General features: G+C 42.4%; 1 long non-coding RNA gene across 1 annotated transcript; it reads right to left on the bottom strand.

The window, feature by feature from the left end:
* Positions 1-7,485: 7,485 nt before the first annotated feature.
* LOC120239481 lies at positions 7,486-8,968 on the bottom strand. Its single transcript, XR_005530439.1, has 2 exons — positions 8,706-8,968; positions 7,486-7,719 (listed from the first exon to the last, which is right to left on the bottom strand). It is a non-coding gene; the product is annotated as an uncharacterized LOC120239481 (long non-coding RNA).
* Positions 8,969-13,923: the final 4,955 nt, after the last annotated feature.

The following is a 13,923-nucleotide window of genomic DNA, read 5'->3' as shown; positions in this document are numbered from 1 at the left end:
TAAATTCCACATGTGAATGAAATTATATGAGATTTGTCTTTCTATGATTGATTTACTTCACTTAGCATTATACTCTCTAGCTCCATGTTTTTGCAAATGGCCACATTTCATTTCATTTTTATTGCTGAATAATATTCCATTGTATATATATATATATATACACAATATATATATATTGTATATATATATTTAAAATTTAAATCCAAGTTAGTTAACATATAGTGTAATAATGATTTCAGGAATAGAATTTAGTGATTCATTATTTATATATAACACCCAGTGCTCATTCCAGCAAGTGCCCTCCTTAATGCCCATCACACATCACGCATGCCCTCCTTAAAACCCATCAGCCACCTCCCTTCAGCAACCCTCGGTTTGTTCTCTGTATGAAAGAGTCTCTTATGGTTTGTCTCCCTTTCTGTTTTTATATTATTTTGTTTCCCTTCCCCTATGTTCATCTGTTTTGTTTCTTAAATTCCACAGATGAGTGAAATCATATGATATTTGTCTTTCTCTGACTGACTTATTTCACTCAGCATAATACACTTTAGTTCCTAGTTCCATCCACGTTGTTGCAAATGGCAAGATTTCATTCTCTTTGATTTCTGAGCTGTACTCCATTGTATATCTATACCACATCTTCTTGATCTATTCATCAGTTGATGGATATTTGGGCTCTTTCCATACTTGGGCTATTGTCAATAGCACTGCTATAAATATTGGGGTGCATGTGTCCCTTCTAATCAGCACTCCTGTATCCTTTGGATAAATACCTAGTAGTGCAATTGCTGGGTCATAGGGTAGTTTTATTTTTAATTTTTTGAGGAACCTCCACACTGTTTTCCAGAGTGGCTGCACCAGTTTGCATTCCCACCAGCAGTGCAAAAGATACCTCTTTCCCTGCATCCTCACCAATATCTGTTGTTGCCTGAGTTGTTAATTTTAGACATTCTGACAGGTGTGAGGTGGTATCTCATTGTGGTTTTGATTTGTATTTCCCTGATGATGAGTGATGTTGAGCATTTTTTCATGTGTCTGTTAGTTATCCAGATGTCTTCTTTGGAAAAATGTCTCTTCGTGTTTTTAGCCCAATAAATCTTCACTGGATTATTTGTGTCTTTGGGTGTTGAGTTGGATAAGTTCTTTATAGATTTTTGGATACTATCCCTTTATCTGACATGTCATTTGCGAATATCTTCTCCCATTCTGTCGGTTGCCTTTTAGTTTTGTTGATTGTTTCCTTCACTGTGCAGAAGGTTTTATCTTGATGATGTCCCAATAGTTCATTTTTGCTTTTGTGTCCCTTGCTTCCAGTGACATGTCAAGTAATAAGTTGCTGCAGCTGAGGTCACAGAGGTTGTTGCCTGTTTTATCCTCTAGGATTTTGATAGCTTCCTGTCTTATGTTTAGGCCTTTTATCCATTTTGAGATTATTTTTGTGTATGGTGTAAGAATGTACTCCCACTTCATTCTTCTGCATGTCACTGTCCAGTTTTCCCAATACTATTTGCTGAAGAGACTGTCTTTTTTCCATTGGATATTCTTTCTTTTGTCAAAGACTAGTTGGCCATACATTTGTGGGTCCATTTCTGGGTTCTCTATTCTGTTCCATTTGTCTATGTGTCTATTTTGTGCCAGTACCATACTGTCTTGGTGATTACATTCTGAAGTTCAGAATTTGGTTTTCTTTTTCAACATCACTTTGGCTATTCGGGGTCTTTTTGGGTTCTATACAAATTTTAGAATTGTAGGGGGCACCTGGGTGGATCAGTCAGTTAAATGTCCGACTTCAGCTCAGGTCATGATCTCATTGTCTGTGGGTTTCGGCCCCACATCAGGCTCTGGGCTGACAGCTCAGAGCTTGGAGCCTGGTTTGGATTCTGTGTCTCCCTGTCTCTCTCTGCCCCTCCCCAGCTTGTGCTCTCTCTCTCTCTCTCTCAAAAATTAATAAAACATTAAAAAAATTTTTAAAAGAATTGTTTGTTCTAGCTCTGTGAAGAATACTGGTGTTATTTTGATAGGGATTTCACTGAATGTGTAGATTGCTTTGGGTTGTAACGACATTTTAGCAGTATTTGTTCTTCCAATCCATAAGCATGGAGTGTCTTTCCATTTTTGTGTGTCTTCTTCAATTTCTTTCATAAACTTCCTATGGCTTTCAGTGTATAGATTTTTGGTACCCCTCTTTGGTTAGGTTTATTCCTGGGTATTTTACGGGTTTGGTGCAATTGTAAGTGGGATCAAGTCTCTTTCTGCTGCTTCACTATTGCATTTTATAGACATGCAAACGATTTCTGTTAAGTGTATTATTTAGACCTAACTCACTTCTTTTAATAACTGTGTATTTTGTAGCATGTAGGTTTCATAATTTATTTATTCAACCATTCATTCCACTGTGGATGAGCATTCAGATGATTCCATTTTTGTGATTATAAGCAATTCTGTATTTAGTAATGTTTGCCATGGCGACGGATTGCCTAGGTTGGAATCCCAGCTTCACTCTAGCTATGTGCTTTACCAAGCTGCTAGACTTAAGTTTCATTTCCTTATGTGGAATACGGGGGTAGTAATAACGCTTGCTTTGTGGGATTGTTATAGGAATTAAATGAGTTTATGCACATAAGGAGGAGTGTAGAACCATGCCTGGCTACATTATGAAAGCTCATGAACGTCAGCTATATATCCTGCAATAAACACACATGTTTTTATTTCTATAGCATAGATTTCTAGTTGTGGGGTGATCTAGGATTATTTTAAATTTTAATCGACGCCATCAAATTACTTATGCTAAAGATTGCAGCAATTCCTGTTCCCACAAGGAAGCAGTACACATGAGAGTACCTGCCCGTTTTGCCATTCCCTCCCAGACCTGGAGGGTACCCAGTTTTGAATGTTTGGCAATCTGCTGAGGAAAAAACCCAATCACTTAACCCAATTAATTGTCTTAATTTGTGCATCCTGCTGGGTGTGTTCAAATTTAGGCATGTTAACCAGCTGTGCTTCAGGGTCAGTGATCTCCTTAAAGTGACACCGAACTAGCAGATATCCCCACCTGCCAAGTGGTCACAGCCATGGGATGAGAAAGCACAAATGAGCCTTGGATGGAGCACAGTACCACCACTACACTTTCCTAAAGGATAGCAGAATATAACATGTAGTAACATTAAAATGAAAGTCTTACTTTTGTTTTTTTAAAGAGTGTTTTGACTATTCTTTTTTCTTTATTATTTTTATTTCAGAGAGAGAGAGTGAGCGAGTGAGCATGAGCAGGGGAGGGGTAGATGAAGAGAGAGAGAATCTTAAGCAGACTCAACGCTCAGACCGGGGCCTGATCCCATGACCCTGAGCAGAAATCAAGTGTCAGACTCTCAACCGACTGAGCCACCCAGGCACCCCTGTTTTGGCTATTCTTGACCATTTGTTCCTGCATATACATTTTAGAATCAGCTTTTTAGAACCCTTTTAGGATTTTGGCTGGAATTACATCGAACCCATAGATCAGTTTGGGGAGAATCGATTTCTTATAATTGATATCTTAAACATCTTTGCCAAAGAATATGGCATGTTTTTCCATTTTTGATCTTCCTTGCAGTTTCTCATTAAAATTGTATAATTTTCTCCATTAAAGGTCTTTCTCTTCTTTGGTTAGATTTATTCTAAGCAGTTCATATTTTTGTTGCTATTATAAGGGGCATTTTTCAAGTTAGTTTTCTAATTCTGTTGCCAATGTATAGAAATGCAATTGGTCTTTTGATATTAAAACCTTACTGGCTTTCTTATTAATTCTAATACGTGAAGATACTTTTATTAGAATCCATGTAGGCAAACATATTATTTGTGAAAAATGATGCTTTTATCTCTTCCTTTCTAGTTCTTATAATTTTGTTTGTTTTCTTTGGCCTCACGCACAGGCTTGGTCATTCAGTAAGAGGCTGAATAGAGGTGCTTGTAGTGGGAATTCTAGTTTTGTTTCTGACTGTACAGAGAATGTGTAACTTTTCACCATGACAAATAGGCTGGTTGCAGGCTGTGGTACATAACCTTTATCGGGGTCAGGGAGCTCCCTTCTGTTCCTTGTTTGTAGAGTTTTATTATTATATGTATGTTGAATATTGTCACATACATTTCCTGTATCTACTGACATGATCATATGGTCTTTGTCTTTCATTAAGGTGTTCAACCACAGAAATACATTTCTTAGTTTTTCCTTTTCCTACTGTCTTTTTTTTCTTTCTAGTTTTAGCATTCAACTAGCCTCATGGAAGGAGTTGGGGAGTGTTCCCTCTAGTTCACATTATCTGAAAGAGTTTGCATAAGATGGGAATTATCTGTTCTTTAAATATTGGTAGAATTTTCCTATAAAGCTACCTAACCCAATGAGAAGATTTTAGATAACTAACCCATTCTTTTCTGAATGTAGGACTATTCAAGTTCCTTATTTCTTCTTGAATAAACTTTGGAAAAGTTGTAACTGTATGGAATTTTATTCATTTTTATCCAAGTTTTTAAACTCAGTGGCATTAATATACTCATAATTTTCTCTTCCCTTTGCAATATCTGCTTTATTCATAGTCATATCTTTTATTTGTAAAATTATTTGTCCTTTCTTTTCTTTCATGAACAATTTTGCTACAGTTTCATTCATGGTATCAGTGTTTTCCAAGCAAAAACTTTTGACTTTGCTGATTGTCTATTTCTATGCTTTATTTATTTTTTCATTGTTATTCTTTTTTCTACTTAGTTTATTACATTTTACCATTTATGCTTTTCTAATATGTACACTTTAAAGCTATAAATGTTCTTCTCAAGCACATTAGCTGCACCCAGGAAGTTTTCAGATGTAGTATTTAATCAATGGTCAGTTCTAATTATTCTCTAATTCTCAATATGGTTTCTTCTTTAGCATACGAGTTGCTTAGAAATGTGTTTTTTCTTTTTCTTAAACTTTATTTTGAGTGAGTGAGTGAGAGAGAGCACACATGCAGAGGAGAGGCAGAGAGAGAGGGAGAGAGAGAATCCCAAGCAGGCTCTGTGCTCTCAGCTCAGAGCCCAACTTGGGGTTCAAACCCATGAACTGTGAGATCATGATCTGGGCTGAAATCAAGAGTCAGACCAACAGATTAAGCCACCCAGGTGCCCTGTGTTTTAATTTTTCAAATAGTAAGAGCTTAAAAAATTATCTTTTGTTCTTAATCTGATGTAATGATATTGTGGTCAGAAAATATGGTCAGTGTGAAATGAATTGCGCAAACTTTGTTGGGCTTAAATTATAATTTTTTTAAAATTTATTTGCCTAATTTGTGAGAGGGACGGAGTGGGGGAAGTGCAGAGAGAGGGTGGGGGAGAGAATTTCAAGCAGCTCCAAGCTGTCAGCATAGAGCCTGACACAGGGCTTGAACTCGTGAACCATGAACAAAAGCAAGAGTCAGATGCTTAACTGACTGAGCCACCCAGATGCTCCTGTTAGGCTTAAATTTTTTAAATGCTCTACCTGTGCTTAAAAAGTGTGTCCTCTATAAATGTTCAGTTATTAAGTTTGCTTGGTATGTTATTCAAGTGTAGTAAGCTGATTTTTGCTACTTGATCTATTAATAACTAGGAAACGTGTGTTAAAATCTACTGCAGTAGTGAATTTGCCCATTTCTCCCACTGGCTTCCCTACATTTCTGAGGAGTCCAATGAACCATGTCATCTCAAGAACCATTTCTTTCTAGAAGATGCTTAATAAATGATCCCCTGCTGTTGTGGGTTGCGTTCCGTCCACTGAAAAGATATGAAGTCCTAACACCAGGAGCTGTCAACATGACCTTGTTTAGAAATCAGGTCTTGGAGGTTATGATGGATGAAATGGGATTGTATGGGGCTAGGGTGGGCCCTAAATTCGATGATAAGTGTCCTTCTAAGGGGAGATCTGAAGACACAGAAGAGACCCAGAGAAGAAGGCCATGTGAAGATGGAAGCAGGGCTGGAGTGAGGCCTGCCACAGCCAAGGGCACCAGGGACTGTGGGCAACCGCCAGAAGCTAGGGAGAAGGCCCTTCTCCAGAACCTTGGCAGGGAGCACGGCTCTGTGAGCACTTTGCACTTTCGGCCTCTGCAACCATGAGAAAAAATTTCTGTTGTTTGAAGCCACCTGGATTTGTGGTAATTTGTTAGGGCAGCTGCTGGACTCTAAGGTGGCTGCTCTTCCAGTGTGTTGATCTGAGGTGACTTTCTTGCGGGCCTCACCACCTCACACCTCACCACCACGGTTAGGACTTGTTTGTGTGAGTGAGAGGTGAATCTTTCATGCTCAGCCTCAGCTCTCCAGATCTTCTCAGGCCAGCTTCCGCTCCGGTGAGCTAGCAGTGAAAACACTCAGTGTGGGGGCGCCTGGGTGCCTCAGTCCGTTGGCATCCGACTGGTGATTTCAGCTGGCGGTTATGATCCCAGGGTCATGGAATTGATTCCTGCATTCAGCTCCGCACGGAGTGTGGAATCTGCTTATAATTCTCTCTCTGTTTCTTTCTCCCTCAGCCTTTCTCCCCTGCTCGTGTTCTCTCTTTCTCAAGTTAAAAAAAAAAAAAAAGAAAGAAATAAAGAAAAAGAAAAAAAGAAGCTCCCCTGCATTCTCCCCGGGGAACTCAGGAACTACCTGGTCACATCTCTTTTGGCTCCCTATTCACAGTGGAGTCAATGCAAGAACCTGGAAAGCTTCATATTTATTATCTCTATCACTTTGTACAATTCACACATTTCTGGATTTCCACTGATAGAATGAGTACTTTGGGGTGATTATGTAGCAAAGGACACCGAGCTTCTTCAGTGGGGAAGTCCAGGGTCTCACAGAGAGAACGTGGGAGTTAGAGCAGCCACCAGGGGGCGACATGTCTTTCTGCAGCTGGTCCGCAGGCAGACTCTGCCTCTGGTCAAGGGGATGCCCCAGACCTGCCACTCAGGCCCCTCATCAGCTCTAGGGGGAAACTATCCAGATGAGATGACGGAGGTTGCACATGGAAACTTCTCCAAGAAAAATGGTGGATCTGATACTTGATTGGTGACTGATTAGATGGAGACGGTGCATGGTAAGAAATTGTGTAGAATGTTTCCAGGTTTCTAGTCTGAGTTACCAGGTGGTGCATAGAGAGAGGAGGGACGGGGGGCCTCATATTCATGTTCATAGTTGGATCCTGTGGGGCATGTAAGTAGTATCTGGTAGGAAGCACGAATCAGGGGCTGTAACTCTCAAGCAGAGTCTGGAGGGAAGTGAAAGGCAGAGAATGGGATCTTGAAGGCTGGATGTGATTTCTTAATATTAGCCTGGGCACAGCATAGGGTCTAAAGTAGGGGCTGGAAAACTACAGCCCATGGGAAGAATTGGCCTGCCACTGCCGTTTTGTAAAGAAAGAAAATTACTGGAGCAAATCCACACCTGTTCACTTACGTATGGTCTGTGACACATTTCCCACTACAGAAGCAGAGTGAAGTAAGTTTTGGACACAGGTCCTGTGGTCTGCGAAGCCTAAGTATTTACTATATGGCCTTTTGGTGAGGAACTGTGCTGACTCCTAGTCTAGAGCAGCATTTCTCAACCTTCAACGTGCATTACCAATGACCCGGAGACCTTGTCAAATGAAGAATCTGGTTCCGGAAGTCTGAGTCCAGCCCTGAGATTTGGCACATCTATCGGGCCTCTGTGATACTGATGCTACTGCTGGTCCAATTTAAGTTTCTGGCGTCCCTAATAAAAAAGTAAAAATAGGTGGCATTAATCTAATATTTTATTTAACTCAATATAGCCAAACGATTATCATGTCTTATGTAATCCATATAAACAGATTGAGGCCTTTTATTTTATTTTTTTGTGCTAAGGTCTTTGAAATCCGGTGTATATTTTTCATGTCCAGACCCTCTCAGTGAAGCCCAGCCACAGTTCACGTGGTGAAGTGGCTGCCGTCCTGGCCAGTGGAACTCGAGAGTAGACAGGAGCCTATGCCAGATTTCAAATCCCAGCCCCCCCCCGCCCCCCCCCAAGAGCTGGGTAGCTGGGTAGCCGTGGGCAAGTTATGTAACCTCTCCCTGTCTGTTTCTCCACCTATAAAATGAGAATAATAAATGCACCTCCTCATGAGGTTGCCTTCAGGATTACGTCAACCAATAGCGTTTAAACAGCCTGCCAGGCACATCGTAGACCATTATTGTGCTTTTAGGATTCCATACAGGAAGCACATTCTTTCCCTCCCATAAAGGAGGAGACTGAGACCTGCTGCCTGCCTCACACCCTAGGGGCAGAAGGTGGAGGTTAGCATACGCCTCAGTTCTCAGCCCACAGTTCCCCCTTACCGCGAAGATCTTTTTTTCTTTCGTTCCACAAATATTTATTGAGCCTTTATTGTGTATCAGACCCTATGTCAAGCAACAGGGATATAACACCAATATGAGCACAAAAACTCTCTTTCCCTGTGGATTACGATCTAGTGGAGAGGTTCACAATGCATATAATGAATGTAGAGTATGCTAGAAGGTGGCACCATGGGGGGTAAATACAAGCAGGGTAAAGAGGCTGGAAAGTGCGGGGGAAGGAAGAAGTATCAGTTTTAAGTAGGTGGCCAGGTGGGCCTTCACGGGGCAGCAAGTCATGGGAAGTCCTGAGGCCAGTGAGGCTGGAGCTGAGTCTGGGAGAGAACTTACAGTGGTCAGGGAGGTGGGGAGTTGGGGCAAGCATACCGTGTAGCTTAAGGCCATTATGAACATTTTGGTTCTTCCCAGTGAAATGGAGAGCCAACTGGTTGGATTGCACGGAACAAGAGTCCTCATCTGGATAAAGTTGTTTTGAGGCCGCCATGTTGAAGTGAGGAGCCTGAAATTAAGTCCTCCATTAGAAACAACCTCAGGCTGCACGTAGTCCCAGTTCCAGGAAAAGCCTCAGTTGAAGCCTCCCTTGGACTGCCCTCTGATCTGCCATTCAAAATAAATGTGTAACATTCCTGTAGTCTTGGAGACGAGTCAGGGCTGGGAACTGCAGGTAGTTACTTTGTACAAACTTGCCAATCAATCAAGGCTTGCAGAAACCCCACGTAGATTCTCTGAGCTCACCTCATAATTGGTCATTTTAAAAGACTCTCAAAGGTCATGATTGGGTCCCGCCAAATGTAACGGACGCCTCGCAGATACTGAATGGTCAAAACTGTTACTATGCTGTTACTATGGGCATTGTACAATTATGATTGGTGCTTATGTAATGATGCAAAACGTACAATGTGTGCATGGGAACACCCCCGCCCCTCCCCCATACAAACCCTGCTTGCCACTGTTCGGAGCTCCACCTTGTTGCTGCTGCGCCGGGAGACTGGTGAGCCCCTGCTCGAGCTTGTAATAAAGACCCTTTTGTTCTTGCATCGGTGCCGGCTCCTTGGAGGTCTCTGGGGACTCGCGATTCGGGCATAACAGAAGGACAGTGTGGGAGCAGGATAAGTGACCATCCGTGTTGGCCCTGATCTGAGGCTTTCCTGGGAGGTGTGGCTCCAGGAACCACCCGGGCAAACAGGTGTGGTTGGTCAGCTAAAACCGAGACCGGTTTTATTCTTTGTCCTCCTTCCATAACCAGTCTGTGTCCTCACAACATCCATGTCAGTGTTGTACAGTCACAATAGGTGTACCCTCACGACACAGTACTGTGTGCCATAGTCACATAAATGGCATTATGCTACAAATTCCATTTCTTTGTCAAGTGCTCAACACTATTTTTACGATCCCCTCCATGTTGCTGTACTTAACCTCTGGTTCACTGTTTAGGTTTTTAGAGAAAGAGAGTGCGAGTTGGGGGGCGGGGGAGGGAGAGAGAGAATCCCAAGGGGCTCCGTGTTGAGCATCCGACTCTTGACTCAATGGGGGCTCAATCCCACAACCCTGGAGCATGACCTGATCTGAAATCAAGAGGCGGAAGCTTAACCAACCGAGTCATCCAGGTGCCCCTAGTTCATTGTTTTTAACAGCTGCACAGGATTCCATAGTAGGCACCTGCCGCTTTCACTTATCCAAGACCTTGCCTGCCTCCAACAAGAGCAGCTTGAGCGACACCACCGAAAGCATCCATTTGTAGCTCCCTCCCAGTGCCAGGGGGACATTTTCCTGGGGAGCACTGGCACTTGGACGTATACACCGCCAATGTTAGGGTGCCTCCAGTTCGCTTTCTAGAGCGCCTGCAGTGGTTTACCCTGCTACCAGCAATACCTAAGTCACAGTCCCCACATCCCTGCTGACACTTAAAGTTTGGCATTTGAGGGGCTCTTGATTTTCATTTGATTTCCTCTGGCTCCTTTGTTGATCTCTCCTTGTTAACCATTCCAACCTGCCCTTCTGTTAAGATGGTTCTATTAAGGGGCACCTGGGTGGCTCAGTCTGTTAAGCATCCGACTTCCGCTCAGGTCATGATCTCACGGTTCATAGGTTCGAGCCCTGCATCGGGCTCTGTGCTGACAGCTAGCTCAGAACCTGGAGCCTGCTTCAGATTCTGTGTGTGTGTCTCTCTCTCTGCCCCCACCCCTCCCACCCCCGCTCGTGCTGTCTCTCTCTCTCAAAAATAAATTTAAAAAAATTTAAAAAATAGAAGGTTTTATTAAGACCCACAGCCCATTGCTCTTCTTCCTTTTTTTCTTGTTGACTTGCAAGAAATCTTGTAAATATACATTAACCCCTTGTCAGTTTTAGTCACTGAAAATACCTTCTCACTCTGCCATCTGTTAGCTTTGACTGTGACGGCTGAACAGAAATCTGATGTTTCTAATTCTATCCTTTCTCCCTTACATTTGGTACTCTGCGGGGGAGGGGAGGGTTAAAAAGGTGACTTGCCTTTAAAGATAATTTAGAGTAAAAAAATATTTTGAAGTTATGCTTAGAATAAGATCAATATACAGAAATTACCTTCCTCTATGCTGGGCTTTGGGAAACATCCATCTAACTTAGCTTCTATTCATTTCTACCTGATTCTGGAGTTTCTTTTTCCTTTCCTTCAGGACCAAGTGAGTTAAGAAGAAAGGAAGCCACTTGAAGTAAATTTGGTTTTCCTAAGTTTTGCTAAACATAGCCGTAAAATGCAACACTCCCTTAGCAAACTTCATGGTGGGAGGGAGGAAGCGGAACCTGTCCATTTCACCCTGCCCATCACTCTGCATGTGGTTGAAACTGTGCAGAGCCCGGCCATCCTGAAAGAAGAACGCAGACTGAGAACAAAAGCTTTGCAAAAAGATTTGCTTCACAAACCATAGAAACCTAAGAGTGGTAACGTGACCAAGAAACCAGGTTTTGATTAGAACAAATACTGAGGAAGAACTATATGCCACAAATATTGAGGAAGAACTATATGCCACAAAGTATTTCTTCATTGAATTAGTCTGAAATATACACAAAATATTTCTTCATTGGATTAGTTCGAAATCTACAAATACATGAAGTAAACACATTATGGTCCATGTTCAAGTAGGGTCGTCAGGGTGGAAGAGACACACTACAGACCACAGGGCCACACAAGGTGGAAGGTAATTTGAATGTTATTTGAAGAGAATGGAGAATGGCCAGGAAGTTCCAGAAAATCCTCTTGGGGTCCCATGACCAAAATAAAACAACTTAACAAGGCTAAGTAGAAGCCCATTAAACATTTAACTGTCTTGGGGTACCTGGATGGCTCAGTCTGTTAAGTGTCTTGACTCTTGATTTCAGCTCAGGTCATGATCCCCTGGTTCATGGGATCAAGCCCCGCATGGGGCTCTGTGCAGTGAGAAGCCTGCTTGGTATTCTCTCTCTCTCTCTCCCTCTCTGCCCCTTCCTCGCTCACGCTCTCTCTCAAAATAAATAAACTTAAAAAAAAAAGACACATTTAAGTGTCTCAGTTTTATTGAATCTCAGGTCTAAATAAAAAAACTTATGCCAGGTGGAAAAGATGGAATTTAAGGACAAAGTGTGGGGTGTGGTTCCTGGAGTTGAAGCCATGAAATCACAGGTAAGAAGACTATGATTCATCTTTCCAAATTGCCCACTTCAAATTCTGATTACCACGGGGCCAGAAACGGTGAAAGGTGGTGGCAAAACTGCCAATTATAGGGGCGCCTCAGTGGGTCAGTCAGGTTAAGTGTCCAACTCTTGTTTTCAGCTTAGGTCATGATCTCATGGTTCGTGGGATTGAACCCCGAAATCGGGCTCTGTGCTGACATTTGGGATTCTCTCTCTCTCCCTGCCCCTCCCGCCTGTGTTCATGCTCTCTCTTTCAAAATGTATTTTAATTACAAAACCCTACCAATTATAAACCTGTGAGAACAGACCTGGTTACTTTCTAGAAATCATCCTACAGTGACAGAGTAAGTCCCACACCAGGAATAAGGAGGACACTGATGACCTGGGCCACAGACAAACTCTTCCCCTTCTTTTTTTTAGGAGAGAAAAAGGTGTGTCCTTTTTCCTCCATTTAGTTGAGTTTATGTATTTAGACAAGATGCCGGTCTTTTGTGACTATCCCCATTATGTTCTGTGAGGGTCTTTCAGCATTTTTCTCAGGGCAGAAATCCTTCTGAAGGCTGGGCTTTCTTGTTTAGGTCTCTTATTCGGGTCTCCTACACGACAGGCTGTTGACAGAAACGTTTAAGCGGCCGTGAAGTCTGGAGCCCAGAGGTAATTCACCTGCCTAAGAGGATCAAGGGTGAAGGGCAAAGAGAGGAGGCCAAAGGGCTCCAGTCTCTGCCAGGCAGGGCTTAGTCGACCTTAATGGATATGCTGATAGAAAGAGGCCACTCTACTCAGGGCTGGGCGGGAGGAACCAACACCTTGTTAGGAACAAATGGCAAGGCCTCAGCAAGGCAGGCTGAGGCCTCAGGCTCTCTGACAAGGCGGGGCTGGGAGGACACCTCAAGGTGTTTGGTTTCACGCTGATGCTCCCGGCAAATCACAGAACCTGCCACGTGGGCCTCGGGGGTGAAGGGGCACTCCTTTGTCCTCTGACGACCTTTCAGTAAGAAGAGAGTCTGACTCAGATGACTGACGCTCAGTCTCTGCTCCCAGACCAGTGTGAGCGCCAGAACCCCTCTGTGCAAACCATTAGCATTTCAGGATCGCAAAATAAATAAATAAATAAATAAATAAATAAATAAATAAAAAGAGCCTCTTGTGCATTCCAGATTCGTGGGACAAATGGAAACAGATGACAAACAAAAATCCCAAACCGCTGCCTTTGAGCCCTGTTGACATGGGCAGCTGTTGGACACAGGTACTTATTTCTCTTCAATCAAGTGGAGTAAAATTTAGACATCTTTAGAGGCCTTAAATATTTTATTTACCCTTAGGCCCCAAAGACCTGTATTTATTGCACTACCTCAGAAATTATTTAAGCAAGTTCTCATTCAGCGTCATCATCCCATTCTTTGTGCCTTCCAAGTAGGATGCTTCTGTGCTCATGCCGCATTCTCCTCTTGCTCTGCTACTCCCTCACTCCTCTCCGGACATGTTTCTTAGGCTCTTCTTTTTGTTAATAGCTGGACCCTTCCCTCTCCACCTGTCTCTAACATCTGCTTCTGGGTTATAGCTCAGGTTCACCCCCCCCCCACCCCGCCCAGGGTAAACCTCTATACAGTCTCACATAGCTGAAAGAATTGTACTTTCTCATGGTTATTAGTAACATAAATACAGAGATTCACATTTCTCTGGAAATAAGCCCATGCCTTTAAGCTTAAGTCTAATTGCAGAATCGTGTAATATAAACTTAGCATTTGATTTCACTATTTATAAGAAAAAAATACATAAAAGTTCGTTAATTTTAATTTTCTGATCTGTATTTATAGTTAATATTTTATTTTTTTATGTTTTTTTTTTATTTCTAGGAGAGAGAGAGAGAGAGAGAGAGACAGTGTGAGCAGGGGAGGGTCAGAGAGAGAGGGAGTCACAGATTGAAAAAGGCTCC

The sequence above is a fragment of the Hyaena hyaena genome, unplaced genomic scaffold (assembly GCF_003009895.1).
Source record: "Hyaena hyaena isolate Hyena2069 unplaced genomic scaffold, ASM300989v1 scaffold_230, whole genome shotgun sequence".
Taxonomy (NCBI): domain Eukaryota; kingdom Metazoa; phylum Chordata; class Mammalia; order Carnivora; family Hyaenidae; genus Hyaena; species Hyaena hyaena.
The sequence above is the reverse complement of the archived record's forward strand: the minus strand, read 5'-3'. Positions and strand labels throughout refer to the sequence as shown.